The following is a 19,214-nucleotide window of genomic DNA, read 5'->3' on the forward strand; positions in this document are numbered from 1 at the left end:
AAACACCCCTGCAGTTTTCAAAATATCCCAAACATCCTAAATTCGATACCTGAGCCATATTTTGGGCCCAAATTCTGGCTCTCTGCACCTATTCGCTGTTTGTAATTCCGAATTTTTATACCAAAAATCTGCCAATTACTGAAAGCAGCGGTGGGTCAAATCTTGCCCAGACCTCCCTGCAGTTTTCAAAATATCCTAAACATCCCAAATTCGATACCTGAGCCATACTTTGGACCCAAATTCTGGCTCTCTGCACCTATTAGCAGTTTGAAATTCCGACGTTTTATACCAAAAATATGCCAATTACTGAAAGCAACGGTTTGTCACATTTTGACCAAACCGCCCTGCAGTTTTCAAAATAACCCAAACATCCCAAATTCGATACCTGAGATATATTTTGGACCCAAATTCTGGCTCTCTGCACCTATTCGCAGTTTGAAATTCCGAATTTTTATACCAAAAATCTGCCAATTACTGAAAGCAGCGGTGGGTCACATTTTGCCCAAACCCCCTTGCAGTTTTTAAAATATCCCAAACATCCCAAATTCGATACCTGAGCCATATTTTGGGCCCAAATTCTGGCTCTCTGCACCTATTCGCAGTTTGAAATTCCGACTTTTTATACCAAAAATCTGCCAATTACTGTAAGCAGCGGTGGGTCACATTTTGCCCAAACCCCCATGCAGTTTTCAAAATATCCCAAACATCCCAAATTCGATACCTGAGCTATATTTTGGATCTAAATTCTGTCTCTCTGCACCTATTCGCAGTTCGAAATTCCGACTATTTATACCAGAAAATCTGCCCATTACTGAAAGCGGTGGTGGGTCATATTTTGTCCAAACCCCCCCTGCAGTTTTCAAAATATCCCAAACATCCCTAATTCGACCCCTGAGCCATATTTTGGACCAAATTCTGGCTCTCTGCACCTATTCGCAGTTTGAAATTCCGAATTTCCATACCAAACATATGCCAATTACTGAAAGCGGCGGTGGGTCACATTTTGCCCAAACCACCCTGCAGTTTTCACAATATCCCAAACATCCCAAATTCGATACCTGAGCCATATTTTGGATCTAAATTCTGGCTCTCTGCACCTATTCGCAGTTTGAAATTCCGACTATTTATACCAAAAATCTGCCAATTACTGAACGCGGTGGTGGGTCACATATTGCCCAAACCCCCCATGCAGTTTTCAAAATATCCCAAACATCACAAATTCGATACCTGAGCCATATTTTGGACCCAAATTCTGGCTCTCTGCACCTATTGGCAGTTTGAAATTCCCATTTTTTATACCAAAAATCTGCCAATTACTGAAAGCAGCGGTGGGTCACATTTTGCCCAAACCCCCCTGCAGTTTTCAAAATATTCCAAACATCCGAAATTCGACCTCTGAGCCATATTTTGGACCCAAATTCTGGCTCTCTGCACCTATTCGCTGTTTGAAATTCCGAACTTTCATACCGAAAATCTGCCAATTACTGAAAGCAGCGGTGGGTCACATTTTGCCCAAACACCCCTGCAGTTTTCAAAATATCCCAAACATCCTAAATTCGATACCTGAGCCATATTTTGGGCCCAAATTCTGGCTCTCTGCACCTATTCGCTGTTTGAAATTCCGAATTTTTATACCAAAAATCTGCCAATTACTGAAAGCAGCGGTGGGTCACATTTTGCCCAAACCCCCCTGCAGTTTTCAAAATATCCCAAACATCCCAAATTCGATACCTGAGCCATATTTTGGGCGCAAATTCTGGCTCTCTGCACCTATTCGCAGTTTGAAATTCTGAATTTTTATACCAAAAATCGGCCCATTACTGAAAGCGGTTGTGGGTCATATTTTGTCCAAACCCCCCTGCAGTTTTCAAAATATCCCAAACATCCCTAATTCGACCCCTGAGCCATATTTTGGACCCAAATTCTGGCTCTTTGCACCTATTCGCAGTTTGAAATTCCGAATTTTCATACCAAAAATATGCCAATTACTGAAAGCGGCGGTAAGTCACATTTTGCCCAAATCCCACTGCAGTTTTCAACATATCCCAAACATCCCAAATTCGATACCAGAGCCATATTTGGGGCCCAAATTCTGGCTCTCTGCACCTATTCGCAGTTTGAAATTCCGAATTTTTATACCAAAAATCTGCCAATTACTGAAAGCGGCGGTGGGTCACATTTTGCCCAAACCACCCTGCAGTTTTCCAAATATCCTAAACATCCCAAATTCGAAAACTGAGCCATATTTCTTACCCAAATTCTGGCTCTCTGCACCTATTCGCAGTTTGAAATTCCGAATTTTCTTACCGAAAATCTGCCAATTACTGGAAGCAGCGGTGGGTCACATTTTGCCCAAACACCCCTGCAGTTTTCAAAATATCCCAAACATCCTAAATTCGATACCTGAGCCATATTTTGGGCCCAAATTCTGGCTCTCTGCACCTATTCGCTGTTTGAAATTCCGAATTTTTATACCAAAAATCTGCCAATTACTGAAAGCAGCGGTGGGTCAAATCTTGCCCAGACCCCCCTGCAGTTTTCAAAATATCCTAAACATCCCAAATTCGATACCTGAGCCATACTTTGGACCCAAATTCTGGCTCTCTGCACCTATTAGCAGTTTGAAATTCCGACGTTTTATACCAAAAATATGCCAATTACTGAAAGCAACGGTTTGTCACATTTTGACCAAACCGCCCTGCAGTTTTCAAAATATCCCAAACATCCCAAATTCGATACCTGAGCCATATTTTTGATCTAAATTCTGGCTCTCTGCACCTATTCACAGTTTGAAATTCCGACTATTTATACCAAAAATATGCCAACTACTGAAAGTGGCGGTGGCTCACATTTTGGCCAAACCCAACTGCAGTTTTCAACAGATCCCAAACATCCCAAATTCAATACCTGAGCTATATTTTGGATCTAAATTCTGGCTCTCTGCACCTATTCGCAGTTTGAAATTCCGACTATTTATACCAAAAAATCTGCCCATTACTGAAAGCGGTGGTGGGTCTTATTTTGTCCAAACCCCCCTGCAGTTTTCAAAATATCCCAAACATCCCTAATTCGACCCCTGAGCCATATTTTGGACCCAAATTCTGGCTCTCTGCACCTATTGGCAGTTTGAAATTCCCATTTTTTATACCAAAAATCTGCCAATTACTGAAAGCAGCGGTGGGTCACATTTTGCCCAAACACCCCTGCAGTTTTCAAAATATCCCAAACATCCTAAATTCGATACCTGAGCCATATTTTGGGCCCAAATTCTGGCTCTCTGCACCTTTTCGCAGTTTGAAATTCCGAATTTTCATACCGAAAATCTGCCAATTACTGGAAGCAGCGGTGGGTCACATTTTGCCCAAACACCCCTGCAGTTTTCAAAATATCCCAAACATCCTAAATTCGATACCTGAGCCATATTTTGGGCCCAAATTCTGGCTCTCTGCACCTATTCGCTGTTTGAAATTCCGAATTTTTATACCAAAAATCTGCCAATTACTGAAAGCAGCGGTGGGTCAAATCTTGCCCAGACCTCCCTGCAGTTTTCAAAATATCCTAAACATCCCAAATTCGATACCTGAGCCATACTTTGGACCCAAATTCTGGCTCTCTGCACCTATTAGCAGTTTGAAATTCCGACGTTTTATACCAAAAATATGCCAATTACTGAAAGCAACGGTTTGTCACATTTTGACCAAACCGCCCTGCAGTTTTCAAAATAACCCAAACATCCCAAATTCGATACCTGAGATATATTTTGGACCCAAATTCTGGCTCTCTGCACCTATTCGCAGTTTGAAATTCCGAATTTTTATACCAAAAATCTGCCAATTACTGAAAGCAGCGGTGGGTCACATTTTGCCCAAACCCCCCTGCAGTTTTTAAAATATCCCAAACATCCCAAATTCGATACCTGAGCCATATTTTTGGCCCAAATTCTGGCTCTCTGCACCTATTCGCAGTTTGAAATTCTGAATTTTTATACCAAAAATCGGCCCATTACTGAAAGCGGTTGTGGGTCATATTTTGTCCAAACCCCCCTGCAGTTTTCAAAATATCCCAAACATCCCTAATTCGACCCCTGAGCCATATTTTGGACCCAAATTCTGGCTCTTTGCACCTATTCGCAGTTTGAAATTCCGAATTTTCATACCAAAAATATGCCAATTACTGAAAGCGGCGGTAAGTCACATTTTGCCCAAATCCCACTGCAGTTTTCAACATATCCCAAACATCCCAAATTCGATACCAGAGCCATATTTGGGGCCCAAATTCTGGCTCTCTGCACCTATTCGCAGTTTGAAATTCCGAATTTTTATACCAAAAATCTGCCAATTACTGAAAGCGGCGGTGGGTCACATTTTGCCCAAACCACCCTGCAGTTTTCCAAATATCCTGAACATCCCAAATTCGAAAACTGAGCCATATTTCTTACCCAAATTCTGGCTCTCTGCACCGATTCGCAGTTTGAAATTCCGAATTTTTATACTAAAAATATGCCAATTACTGAAAGCAGCTGCGGGTCACATTTTGCCCAAACCCCCCTGCAGTTTTCAAACTATCCCAAACATCCTAAATTCGATACCTGAGCCATATTTTGGACCCAAATTCTGGCTCTCTGCACCTATTCGCAGTTTGAAATTCCGACTTTTTATACCAAAAATCTGCCAATTACTGAAAGCAGCGGTGGGTCATATTTTGCCCAAACCCCCTTCCTGTTTTCAAAATATCCTAAACATCCCAAATTCGATACCTGAGCCATATTTTGAACCCAAATTATGACTCTTTGCACCTATTCGCCGTTTGAAATTCTGAATTTTTATACCAAATATCTGCCAATTACTGAAAGCAACGGTGGGTCACATTTTGCCCAAACCATCCTGCAGTTTTCCAAATATCCTAAACATCCCAAATTCGAAACCTGAGCCATATTTTGGACCCAAATTCTGGCTCTCTGCACCTATTCGCAGTTTGAAATTCCGACTTTTTATACCAAAAATTTGCCAATTACTGAAAGCAGGGGCGGGTCACATTTTGCCCAAACCCCCCCTGCAGTTTTCAAAATATCCCAAACATCCTAAATTCTATACCTGAGCCATATTTTGGGCCCAAATTCTGGCTCTCTGCACCTATTCGCCGTTTGAAATTCCGAATTTTTAAACCAAAAATCTGCCAATTACTGAAAGCAGCGGTGGGTCACATTTTGCCCAAACCCCCTTCCTGTTTTCAAAATATCCTAAACATCCCAAATTCGATACCTGAGCCATATTTTGAACCCAAATTCTGGCTCTCTGCACCTATTCGCAGTTTGAAATTCCGAATTTTTATACCAAAAATCTGCCAATTACTGTAAGCAGCGGTGGGTCACATTTTGCCCAAACCCCCCTGCAGTTTTCAAAATATCCCAAACATCCCAAATTCGATACTTGAGCCATATTTTGGATCTAAATTCTGGCTCTCTGCACCTATTCACAGTTTGAAATTCCGACTATTTATACCAAAAATATGCCAACTACTGAAAGTGGCGGTGGGTCACATTTTGCCCAAACCCCACTGCAGTTTTCAACATATCCCAAACATTCCAAATTCAGTACCTGAGCTATATTTTGGATCTAAATTCTGGCTCTCTGCACCTTTTCGCAGTTTGAAATTCCGACTATTTATACCAAAAAATCTGCCCATTACTGAAATCGGTTGTGGGTCATATTTTGTCCAAACCCCCCTGCAGTTTTCAAAATATCCCAAACATCCCTAATTCGACCCCTGAGCCATATTTTGGACCCAAATTCTGGCTCTTTGCACCTATTCGCAGTTTGAAATTCCGACTTTTCATACCAAAAATATGCCAATTACTGAAAGCGGCGGTAAGTCACATTTTGCCCAAATCCCACTGCAGTTTTCAACATATCCCAAACATCCCAAATTCGATACCAGAGCCATATTTTGGGCCCAAATTCTGGCTCTCTGCACCTATTCGCAGTTTGAAATTCCGAATTTTTATACCAAAAATCTGTCAATTACTGAAAGCAGCGGTGGGTCACATTTTGCCCAAACCACCCTGCAGTTTTCCAAATATCCTAAACATCCCAAATTCAAAACCTGAGCCATATTTTGGACCCAAATTCTGGCTCTCTGCACCGATTCGCAGTTTGAAATTCCGAATTTTTATACTAAAAATATGCCAATTACTGAAAGCAGCTGCGGGTCACATTTTGCCCAAACCCCCCCTGCAGTTTTCAAAATATCCCAAACATCCTAAATTCGTTACCTGAGCCATATTTTTGGCCCAAATTCTGGCTCTCTGCACCTATTCGCCGTTTGAAATTCCGAATTTTTATACCAAAAATCTGCCAATTACTAAAAGCAATGGTGGGTCACATTTTGCCCAAACCACCCTGCAGTTTTCCAAATATCCTAAACATCCCAAATTCGAAACCTGAGCCATATTTTGCACCCAAATTCTGGCTCTCTGCACCTATTCGCAGTTTGAAATTCCGAATTTTTATACCAAAAATCTGTCAATTACTGAAAGCGGCGGTGGGTCACATTTTGCCCAAACCACCCTGCAGTTTTCCAAATATCCTAAACATCCCAAATTCGAAACCTGAGCCATATTTTTGGCCCAAATTCTGGCTCTCTGCACCTATTCGCCGTTTGAAATTCCGAATTTTTATACCAAATATCTGCCAATTACTGAAAGCGGCGGTGGGTCAAATCTTGCCCAGACCCCCCTGCAGTTTTCAAAATATCCCAAACATCCCAAATTCGATACCTGAGCCATATTTTGGACCCAAATTCTGGCTCTCTGCACCTATTCGCAGTTTGAAATTCCGACTTTTTATACCAAAAATCTGCCAATTACTGAAAGCAGCGGTGGGTCATATTTTGCCCAAACCCCCTTCCTGTTTTCAAAATATCCTAAACATTCCAAATTCGATACCTGAGCCATATTTTGAACCCAAATTATGACTCTCTGCACCTATTCGCCGTTTGAAATTCTGAATTTTTATACCAAATATCTGCCAATTACTGAAAGCAACGGTGGGTCACATTTTGCCCAAACCATCCTGCAGTTTTCCAAATATCCTAAACATCCCAAAATCGAAACCTGAGCCATATTTTGGACCCAAATTCTGGCTCTCTGCACCTATTCGCAGTTTGAAATTCCGACTTTTTATACCAAAAATATGCCAATTACTGAAAGCAGGGGCGGGTCACATTTTGCCCAAACCCCCCCTGCAGTTTTCAAAATATCCCAAACATCCTAAATTCGTTACCTGAGCCATATTTTGGGCCCAAATTCTGGCTCTCTGCACCTATTCGCCGTTTGAAATTCCGAATTTTTAAACCAAAAATCTGCCAATTACTGAAAGCAGCGGTGGGTCACATTTTGCCCAAACCCCCTTCCTGTTTTCAAAATATCCTAAACATCCCAAATTCAATACCTGAGCCATATTTTGAACACAAATTCTGGCTCTCTGCACCTATTCGCAGTTTGAAATTCCGAATTTTTATACCAAAAATCTGCCAATTACTGTAAGCAGCGGTGGGTCACATTTTGCCCAAACCCCCCTGCAGTTTTCAAAATATCCCAAACATCCCAAATTCGATACTTGAGCCATATTTTGGATCTAAATTCTGGCTCTCTGCACCTATTCACAGTTTGAAATTCCGACTATTTATACCAAAAATATGCCAACTACTGAAAGTGGCGGTGGGTCACATTTTGCCCAAACCCCACTGCAGTTTTCAACATATCCCAAACATCCCAAATTCAGTACCTGAGCTATATTTTGGATCTAAATTCTGGCTCTCTGCACCTATTCGCAGTTTGAAATTCCGACAATTTATACCAAAAAATCTGCCCATTACTGAAAGCGGTTGTGGGTCATATTTTGTCCAAACCCCCCTGCAGTTTTCAAAATATCCCAAACATCCCTAGTTCGACCCCTGAGCCATATTTTGGATCCAAATTCTGGCTCTTTGCACCTATTCGCAGTTTGAAATTCCGACTTTTCATACCAAAAATATGCCAATTACTGAAAGCGGCGGTAAGTCACATTTTGCCCAAATCCCACTGCAGTTTTCAACATATCCCAAACATCCCAAATTCGATACCAGAACCATATTTTGGGCCCAAATTCTGGCTCTCTGCACCTATTCGCAGTTTGAAATTCCGAATTTTTATACCAAAAATCTGTCAATTACTGAAAGCGGCGGTGGGTCACATTTTGCCCAAACCACCCTGCAGTTTTCCAAATATCCTAAACATCCCAAATTCGAAACCTGAGCCATATTTTTGGCCCAAATTCTGGCTCTCTGCACCTATTCGCCGTTTGAAATTCCGAATTTTTATACCAAATATCTGCCAATTACTGAAAGCGGCGGTGGGTCAAATCTTGCCCAGACCCCCCTGCAGTTTTCAAAATATCCCAAACATCCCAAATTCGATACCTGAGCCATATTTTGGACCCAAATTCTGGCTCTCTGCACCTATTCGCAGTTTGAAATTCCGACGTTTTATACCAAAAATATGAAAATTACTGAAAGAAGCGGTGGGTCACATTTTGCCCAAACCCCCTTCCGGTTTTCAAAATATCCTATACATCCCAAATTCGATACCTGAGCCATATTTTGAACCCAAATTCTGGCTCTCTGCACCTATTCGCCGTTTGAAATTCCGAATTTTTTTACCAAAAATCTGCCAATTACTAAAAGCAACGGTGGGTCACATTTTGCCCAAACCACCCTGCAGTTTCCAAATATCCTAAACATCCCAAATTCGAAACCTGAGCCATATTTTGAACCCAAATTCTGGCTCTCTGCACCTATTCGCAGTTTGAAATTCCGACTTTTTATACCAAAAATATGCCAATTACTGAAAGCAGGGGCGGGTCACATTTTGCCCAAACCCCTCCTGCAGTTTTCAAAATATCCCAAACATCCTAAATTCGATACCTGAGCCATATTTTGGGCCAAAATTCTGGCTCTCTGCACCTATTCGCCGTTTGAAATTTCGAATTTTTATACCAAAAATCTGCCAATTACTGAAAGCAGCTGTGGGTCACATTTTGCCCAAACCCCCTTCCTCTTTTCAAAATATCATAAACATCCCAAATTCGATACCTGAGCCATATTTTGAACCCAAATTCTGGCTCTCTGCACCTATTCGCAGTTTGAAATTCCGACTTTTTACACCAAAAATCTGCCAATTACTGTAAGCAGCGGTGGGTCACATTTTGCCCAAACCCCCCTGCAGTTTTCAAAATATCCCAAACATCCATAATTCGATACCTGAGCCATATTTTGGATCTAAATTCTGGCTCTCTGCACCTATTCACAGTTTGAAATTCCGACTATTTATACCAAAAATATGCCAACTACTGAAAGTGGCGGTGGGTCACATTTTGCCCAAACCCCACTGCAGTTTTCAACATATCCCAAACATCCCAAATTCAAATCCTGAGCTATATTTTGGATCTAAATTCTGGCTCTCTGCACCTATTCGCAGTTTGAAATTCCGACTATTTATACCAAAAAATTTGCCCATTACTGAAAGCAGTTGTGGGTCATATTTTGTCCAAACCCCCCTGCAGATTTCAAAATATCCCAAACATCCCTAATTCGACCCCTGAGCCATATTTTGGACCCAAATTCTGGCTCTTTGCACCTATTCGTAGTTTGAAGTTCCGAATTTTCATACCAAAAATATGCCAATTACTGAAAGCGGCGGTAAGTCACATTTTGCCCAAATCCCACTGCAGTTTTCAACATATCCCAAACATCCCAAATTCGATACCAGAGCCATATTTTGGGCCCAAATTCTGGCTCTCTGCACCTATTCGCAGTTTGAAATTCCGAATTTTTATACCAAAAATCTGCCTATTACTGAAAGCGGCGGTGGGTCACATTTTGCTCAAACCCCCCTGCAGTTTTCAAAATATCCCAAACATCCCAAATTCGATACCTGTTCCATATTTTGGGCCCAAATTCTGGCTCTCTGCACCTATTCGCCGTTTGAAATTCCGAATTTTTATACCAAAAATATGCCAATTACTGAAAGCAGCGGTGGGTCACATTTGAACAAACCCCCCTGCAGTTTTCAAAATATCCCAAACATCCCAAATTCGATACCTGAGCCATATTTTGGATCTAAATTCTGGCTCTCTGCACCTATTCACAGTTTGAAATTCAGACTATTTATACCAAAAATATGCCAACAACTGAAAGTTACGGTGGGTCACATTTTGCCCAAACCCCCCTGCAGTTTTCAATATATCCCAAACATCCCAAATTCAATACTTGAGCTATATTTTGGATCTAAATTCTGGCTCTCTGCACCTATTTGCAGTTTGAAATTCCGACGTTTTATACCAAAAATATGCCAATTACTGAAAGCAGCGGCGGGTCACATTTTGCCCAAACCCCCCTGCAATTTTCAAAATATCCCCAACATCCTAAATTCGATACCTGAGCCATATTTTGGACCCAAATTCTAGCTCTTTGCACCTATTCGCCATGTGAAATTCCTAATTTTTATACCAAAAATCTGCCAATTACTGAAAGCGGCGGTGGGTCACATTTTGCCCAAACCCTCCTGCAGTTTTCAAAATATCCCAAACGTCCCAAATTCGATAACTGAGCCATATTTTGGATCCCAATTCTCGCTCTCTGCACTTATTCGCCGTTTGAAATTCCGAATTTTTATACCAAAAATCTGCCAATTTCTGAAAGTGGCCGTGGGTCACATTTTGCCCAAACCCCACTGCAGTTTTCAACATATCCCAAACATCCCAAATTCAATACCTGAGCTATATTTTGGATCTAAATTCTGGGTCTCTGCCCCTATTCGCAGTTTGAAATTCCGACTATTTATAGCAAAAATCTGCCCATTACTGAAAGCGGTGGTGGGTCATATTTTGTCCAAACCCCCCTGCAGTTTTCAAAATATCCAAAACATCCCAAATTCGACCCCTGAGTCATATTTTAGACCCAAATTCTCGCTCTCTGCACCTATTGGCAGTTTGAAATTCCGAATTTTCATACCAAACATATGCCAATTACTGAAAGCGGCGGTGGGTCACATTTTGCCCAAACCACCGTGCAGTTTTCAAAATATCCCAAACATCCCAAATTCGATACCTGAGCCATATTTTGGATCTAAATTTTGGCTCTCTGCACCTATTCGTAGTTTGAAATTCCGACTATTTATACCAAAAATCTGCCAATTACTGAAAGCGGTGGTGGGTCACATATTGCCCAAACCCCCGTGCAGTTTTTAAAATATCCCAAACATCACAAATTCGATACCTGAGCCATATTTTGGACCCAAAATCTGGCTCTCTGCACCTATTGGCAGTTTGAAATTCCAACTATTTATATCAAAAATCTGCCAATTACTGAAAGCGGTGGTGGGTCACATATTGCCCAAACCCCCGTGCAGTTTTCAAAATATCCTAAACATCACAAATTCGATACCTGAGCCATATTTTGGACCCAAATTCTGGCTCTCTGCACCTATTCGCAGTTTGAAAATCCGACTTTTTATACCAAAAATATGCCAATTACTGAAAGCAGCGGCGGGTCACATTTTGCCAAAACCCCACTGCAGTTTTCCAAATATTCCAAACATCCTAAATTCGATACCTGTTCCATATTTTGGGCCCAAATTCTGGCTCTCTGCACCTATTCGCCGTTTGAAATTCCGAATTTTTATACAAAAAATCTGCCAATTACTGAAAGCGGCGGTGGGTCAAATCTTGCCCAGACCCACCTGCAGTTTTCAAAATATCCCAAACATCCCAAATTCGATACCTGAGCCATATTTTGGACCCAAATTCTGGCTTTCTGCACCTATTCGCAGTTTGAAATTCCGACGTTTTATACCAATAATATGCCAATTACTAAAAGCAGCGGTGGGTCACATTTTGCCCAAACCCTCCTGCAGTTTTCAAAATAACCCAAACATCCCAAATTCAATACCTGAGCCATATTTTGGACCCAAATTCTGGCTCTCTGCATCCATTCACAGTTTGAAATTCCGACTTTTTATAACAAAAATATGCCAATTACTGAAAGCAGCGGCGGGTCACATTTTGCCCAAACCCCCTTGCAATTTTCAAAATATCCCAAATATCCTAAATTCGATACCTGAGCCATATTTTGGACCCAAATTCGAGCTCTTTGCACCTATTCGCCATGTGGAATTCCGACTTTTTATACCAAAAATCTGCCAATTACTGAAAGCGGCGGTGGGTCACATTTTGCCCAAACCCCCCTGCAGTTTTCAAAATATCCCAAACATTCGAAATTCGATACCTGAGCCATATCTTGGACCCAAATTCTGTCTCTCTGCACCTATTCGTAGTTTGAAATTCCGGCTTTTTATACCAAAAATATGCCAATTACTGAAAGCAGCGGTGGGTCACATTTTTCCCAAACCCCCCTGCAGTTTTCAAAATATCCCAAACATCCCAAATTCGATACCTGAGCCATATTTAGGATCCAAATTCTGGCTCTCTGCACCTATTCGCCGTTTGAAATTCCGACTTTTTTTACCAAAAATCTGCCAATTACTGAAAGCGGTGTTGGGTCACATTTTGCCCAAACCCCCCTGCAGTCTTCAAAATATCCTAAACATTCCAAATTCGATACCTGAGCCATATTTTGGACCCAAATTCGGGATCTCTGCACCTATTCGCAGTTTGAAATTCCGACTTTTTATACCAAAAATCTGGCAATTACTGAAAGCGGCGGTGGGTCACATATTGCCCAAACACTCCTGCAGTTTTCAAAATATCCCAAACATCACAAATACGATACCTGAGCCATATTTTGGACCCAAATTCTGGCTCTCTGCTCCTATTCGCCGTTTGAAATTCCGAATTTTTATACCAAAAATCTGCCAATTACTGAAAGCGGCGGTGGGTCACATTTTGCCCAAACCCCCATGCAGTTTTCAAAATATCCCAAACATCCCAAATTCGATACCTGAGCTATATTTTGGATCTAAATTCTGGCTCTCTGCACCTATTCGCCGTTTGAAATTCCGAATTTTTATACCAAAAATCTGCCAATTACTGAAAGCGGCGGTGGGTCACATTTTGCCCAAACCACCCTGCAGTTTTCCAAATATCCTAAACATCCCAAATTCGAAACCTGAGCCATATTTTGGACCCAAATTCTGGCTCTCTGCACCTATTCGCAGTTTCAAATTCCGACTTTTTATACCAAAAATATGCCAATTACTGAAAGCAGCATCGGGTCACATTTTGCCCAAACCCCCCCTGCAGTTTTCAAAATATCCCAAACATCCTAAATTCGATACCTGAGCCATATTTTGGCCCCAAATTCTGGCTCTCTGCACCTATTCGCCGTTTGAAATTCCAAATTTTTATACCAAATATCTGCCAATTACTGAATGCGGCGGTGGGTCAAATCTTGCCCAGACCCCCCTGCAGTTTTCAAAATTTCTCAAACATCCCAAATTCGATACTTGAGCCATATTTTGGACCCAAATTCTGGCTCTCTGCACCTATTTGCAGTTTGAAATTCCGACGTTTTATACCAAAAATATGCCAATTACTGAAAACAGCGGTGGGTCACATTTTGCCCAAACCCCCCTGCAGTTTTCAAAATAACCCAAACATTCCAAATTCGATACCTGAGCCATATTTTGGACCCAAATTCTCGCTCTCTGCACCAATTCGCAGTTTGAAATTCCGACTTTTTATACCAAAAATCTGCCAATTACTGAAAGCAGCGGTGGGTCACATTTTGCACAAACCCCCCTGCTGTTTTCAAAATATTATAAACATCCCAAATTCGATACCTGAGCCATATTTTGAACCCAAATTCTGGCTCTCTGCACCTATTCGCAGTTTGAAATTCCGACTTTTTATACCAAAAATCTGCCAATTACTGAAAGCAGCGGTGGGTCACATTTTGAACAAACCCCCCTGCAGCTTTCAAAATATCCCAAACATCCCAAATTCGATACCTGAGCTATATTTTGGATCTAAATTCTGGCTTTCTGCAAATATTCGCAGTTTGAAATTCCGAATATTTATACCAAAAATCTGCCAATTACTGAAAGAGGTGGTAGGTCACATTTTGCCCAAACCCCCCTGCAGTTTTCAAAATATCCAAAACATCCCAAATTCGACCCCTGAGTCATATTTTAGACCCAAATTCTCGCTCTCTGCACCTATTCGCAGTTTGAAATTCCGAATTTTCATACCAAACATATGCCAATTACTGAAAGCGGCGGTGGGTCACATATTGCCCAAACCACCGTGCAGTTTTCAAAATATCCCAAACTTCCCAAATTCGATACCTGAGCCATATTTTGGATCTAAATTCTGGCTCTCTGCACCTATTCGCAGTTTGAAATTCCGACTATTTATACCAAAAATCTGCCAATTACTGAAAGCGGTGGTGGGTCACAATTTGCCCAAACCCCCCTGCAGTTTCCAAAATATCCCAAACATCCCAAATTCGAACCCTGAGCCATATTTTGGACCCAAATTCTGGCTCTCTGCACCTATTCGCAGTTTGAAATTCCGAATTTTCATACCAAAAATATGCCAATTACTGAAAGCGGCGGTGGGTCACATTTTGCCCAAACCCCACTTCAGTTTTCAACGTATCCCAAACATCCCAAATTCGATACCGGAGCCATATTTTGGGCCCAAATTCTGGCTCTGCACCTATTCGCCGTTTGAAATTCCGAATTTTTATACAAAAAATCTGCCAATTACTGAAAGCGACGGTGGGTCACATTTTGTCCAAACCACCCTGCAGTTTTCCAAATATCCTAAACATCCCAAATTCGATACCTGAGCCATATTTTGGACCCAAATTCTGGCTCTCTGCACCTATTCGCAGTTTGAAATTCCGACTTTTTATACAAAAAATCTGCCTATTACTGAAAGCGGCAGTGGATCACATTTTGCCCAAACCCCCCTGCAGTTTTCAAAATATCCTAAACATCCCAAATTCGATACGTGAGCCATATTTTTGACCAAAGTTCTGGCTCTCTGCACCTATTCGCAGTTTGAAATTCCAAAACTTTATACTAAAAATCTACCAATTACTGAAAGCGGTGGTGAGTCATCTTTAGCCCAAACCCCCCAACAGTTTTCTAAATATCCCAAACATCTCAAAATTCGATACCTGAGCCATATTTTGGACCCAAATTCTGGCTCTCTGCACCTATTCGCAGTTTGAAATTCCGAATTTTTATACCAAAAATATGCCAATTACTGAAAGCAGCGGTGTGTCACATTTTGCCCAAACCCCCCTGCAGTTTTTAAAATATCCCAAACATCCCAAATTCGATACCTGAGCCGTATTTTGGATCCAAATTCTGGCTCTCTGCACCTATTCGCAGTTTGAAATTCCGACTTTTTATACCAAAAATCTGCCAATTACTGCAAGCGGCGGAGGGTCACATTTTGCCCAAACCCCTCTGCAGTTTTTAAAATATCCTAAACATATCAAATTCGATACCTGAGCCATATTTTGGACCCAAATTCTGGCTCTCTGCATCTATTCGCAGTTTGAAATTCCGACTTTTTATACCAAAAATATGCCAATTACTGAAAGCAGCGGTGGGTCACATTTTGCCCAAACCCCCCTGTAGTTTTCAAAATATCCCAAACATCCAAAATTCGATACCTGAGCAATATTTTGGACCCAAATTCTGGCTCTCTGCACCTATTCGCAGTTTGAAACTCCGACTTTTTATACCAAAAATATGCCAATTACTGAAAGCAGCGGTTGGTCACATTTTGCCCAAACCCCCCTGCAGTTTTTAAAATATCCCAAACATCCCAAATTCGATACCTGAGCCGTATTTTGGATCCAAATTCTGGCCCTCTGCACCTATTCGCCATGTGAAATTCCGACTTTTTATACCAAAAATCTGCCAATTACTGCAAGCGGCGGTGGATCAAATCTTGCCGAACCCCCCCCCCCCCCCTGCAGTTTACAAAATATCCCAAACATACCAAATTCGATACCTGAGACATATTATGGACCCAAATTCTGGATCTCTGCACCTATTCGCAGTTTTAAATTCCGAATTTTCATACAAAAAATCTGCCAATTACTGAAAGCGGCGGTGGGTCACATTTTGCACAAACCACCCTGCAGTTTTCCAAATATCCTAAACATCCCAAATTCGATACTTGAGCCATATTTTGGACCCAAATTCTGGCTCTCTGCACCTATTCGCAGTTTGAAATTCCAACTTTTTATACCAAAAATCTGCCTATTACTGAAAGCGGCAGTGGATCACATTTGGCCAAACCCCCCTGCAGTTTTCAAAATATCCCAAACATCCCAAATTCGATACGTGAGCCATATTTTTGACCAAAGTTCTGGCTCTGCACCTATTCACAGTTTGAAATTCCAAATTTTTTTACTAAAAATCTACCAATTACTGAAAGCAGTGGTGAGTCACCTTTTGCCCAAACCCCCCAACAGTTTTCTAAATATCCCAAACATCCCAAATTCGATACCTGAGCCATATTTTGGACCCAAATTCTAGCTCTTTGCACCTATTCGCCATGTGAAATTCCGACTTTTTATACCAAAAATCTGCCAATTACTGAAAGCAGCGGTGGGTCACATTTAGCCCAAACCCCCATGCAGTTTTCAAAATATCCCAAACGTCCCAAATTCGATACCTGAGCTATATTTTGGATCCAAATTCTCGCTCTCTGCACCTATTCGCCGTTTGAAATTCCGACTTTTTATACCAAAAATCTGCCAATTACTGCAAGCGGTGGTGGGTCACATTTTGCCCAAACCCTCCTGCAGTTTTCAAAATATCCTGAACTTCCCAAATTCGATACCTGAGCCATATTTTGAACCCAAATTCTGGCTCTCTGCACCTATTCGCAGTTTGAAATTCCGACTTTTTATACCAAAAATCTGCCAATTACTGAAAGCAGCGGTGTGTCACATTTTGCCCAAACCCCCCTGCAGTTTTCAAAATATCCCAAACATCCCAAATTCGATACCTGAGCTATATTTTGGATCTAAATTCTGGCTCTCTGCACCTATTCGCAGTATGAAATTCCGACTATTTATACAAAAAATCTGCCAATTACTGAAAGCGGTGGTGGGTCACATTTTGCCCAAACCCCCCTGCAGTTTCCAAAATATCCCAAACATACCAAATTCGAACCCTGAGCCATATTTTGGACCCAAATTCTGGCTCTCTGCACCTATTCGCAGTTTGAAATTCCGAATTTTCATACCAAAAATATGCCAATTACAGAAAGCGGCGGTGGGTCACATTTTGCCCAAACCCCACTTTAGTTTTCAACGTATCCCAAACATCCGAAATTCGATACCGGAGCCATATTTTGGGCCCAAATTCTGGCTCTGCACCTATTCGCCGTTTGAAATTCCGAATTTTTATACAAAAAATCTGCCAATTACTGAAAGCGACGGTGGGTCACATTTTGCCCAAACCACCCTGCAGTTTTCCAAATATCCTAAACATCCCAAATTCGATACCTGAGCCATATTTTGGACCCAAATTCTGGCTCTCTGCACCTATTCGCAGTTTGAAATTCCGACTTTTTATACCAAAAATCTGCCAATTACTGAAAGCGGCAGTGGATCACATTTTGCCCAAACCCCCCTGCAGTTTTCAAAATATCCTAAACATCCCAAATTCGATACGTGAGCCATATTTTGGGCCAAAATTCTGGCTCTCTGCACCTATTCGCCGTTTGAAATTTCGAATTTTTATACCAAAAATCTGCCAATTACTGAAAGCAGCTGTGGGTCACATTTTGCCCAAACCCCCTTCCTCTTTTCAAAATATCATAAACATCCCAAATTCGATACCTGAGCCATATTTTGAACCCAAATTCTGGCTCTCTGCACCTATTCGCAGTTTGAAATTCCGAATTTTTATACCAAAAATCTGCCAATTACTGTAAGCAGCGGTGGGCCACATTTTGCCCAAACCCCCCTGCAGTTTTCAAAATATCCCAAACATCCACAATTCGATACCTGAGCCATATTTTGGATCTAAATTCTGGCTCTCTGCACCTATTTACAGTTTGAAATTCCGACTATTTATACCAAAAATATGCCAACTACTGAAAGTGGCGGTGGGTCACATTTTGCCCAAACCCCACTGCAGTTTTCAACATATCCCAAACATCCCAAATTCAATACCTGAGCTATATTTTGGATCTAAATTCTGGCTCTCTGCACCTATTCGCAGTTTGAAATTCCGACTATTTATACCAAAAAATTTGCCCATTACTGAAAGCAGTTGTGGGTCATATTTTGTCCAAACCCCCCTGCAGTTTTCAAAATATCCCAAACATCCCTAATTCGACCCCTGAGCCATATTTTGGACCCAAATTCTGGCTCTTTGCACCTATTCGTAGTTTGAAGTTCCGAATTTTCATACCAAAAATATGCCAATTACTGAAAGCGGCGGTAAGTCACATTTTGCCCAAATCCCACTGCAGTTTTCAACATATCCCAAACATCCCAAATTCGATACCAGAGCCATATTTTGGGCCCAAATTCTGGCTCTCTGCACCTATTCGCAGTTTGAAATTCCGAATTTTTATACCAAAAATCTGCCTATTACTGAAAGCGGCGGTGGGTCACATTTTGCTCAAACCCCCCTGCAGTTTTCAAAATATCCCAAACATCCCAAATTCGATACCTGTTCCATATTTTGGGCCCAAATTCTGGCTCTCTGCACCTATTCGCCGTTTGAAATTCCGAATTTTTATACCAAAAATATGCCAATTACTGAAAGCAGCGGTGGGTCACATTTGAACAAACCCCCCTGCAGTTTTCAAAATATCCCAAACATCCCAAATTCGATACCTGAGCCATATTTTGGATCTAAATTCTGGCTCTCTGCACCTATTCACAGTTTGAAATTCAGACTATTTATACCAAAAATATGCCAACAACTGAAAGTTACGGTGGGTCACATTTTGCCCAAACCCCCCTGCAGTTTTCAATATATCCCAAACATCCCAAATTCAATACTTGAGCTATATTTTGGATCTAAATTCTGGCTCTCTGCACCTATTTGCATTTTGAAATTCCGACGTTTTATACCCAAAATATGCCAATTACTGAAAGCAGCGGCGGGTCACATTTTGCCCAAACCCCCCTGCAATTTTCAAAATATCCCCAACATCCTAAATTCAATACCT

The sequence above is a fragment of the Procambarus clarkii genome, chromosome 17 (assembly GCF_040958095.1).
Source record: "Procambarus clarkii isolate CNS0578487 chromosome 17, FALCON_Pclarkii_2.0, whole genome shotgun sequence".
In the NCBI taxonomy this organism is placed as follows: Eukaryota; Metazoa; Arthropoda; class Malacostraca; order Decapoda; family Cambaridae; genus Procambarus; species Procambarus clarkii.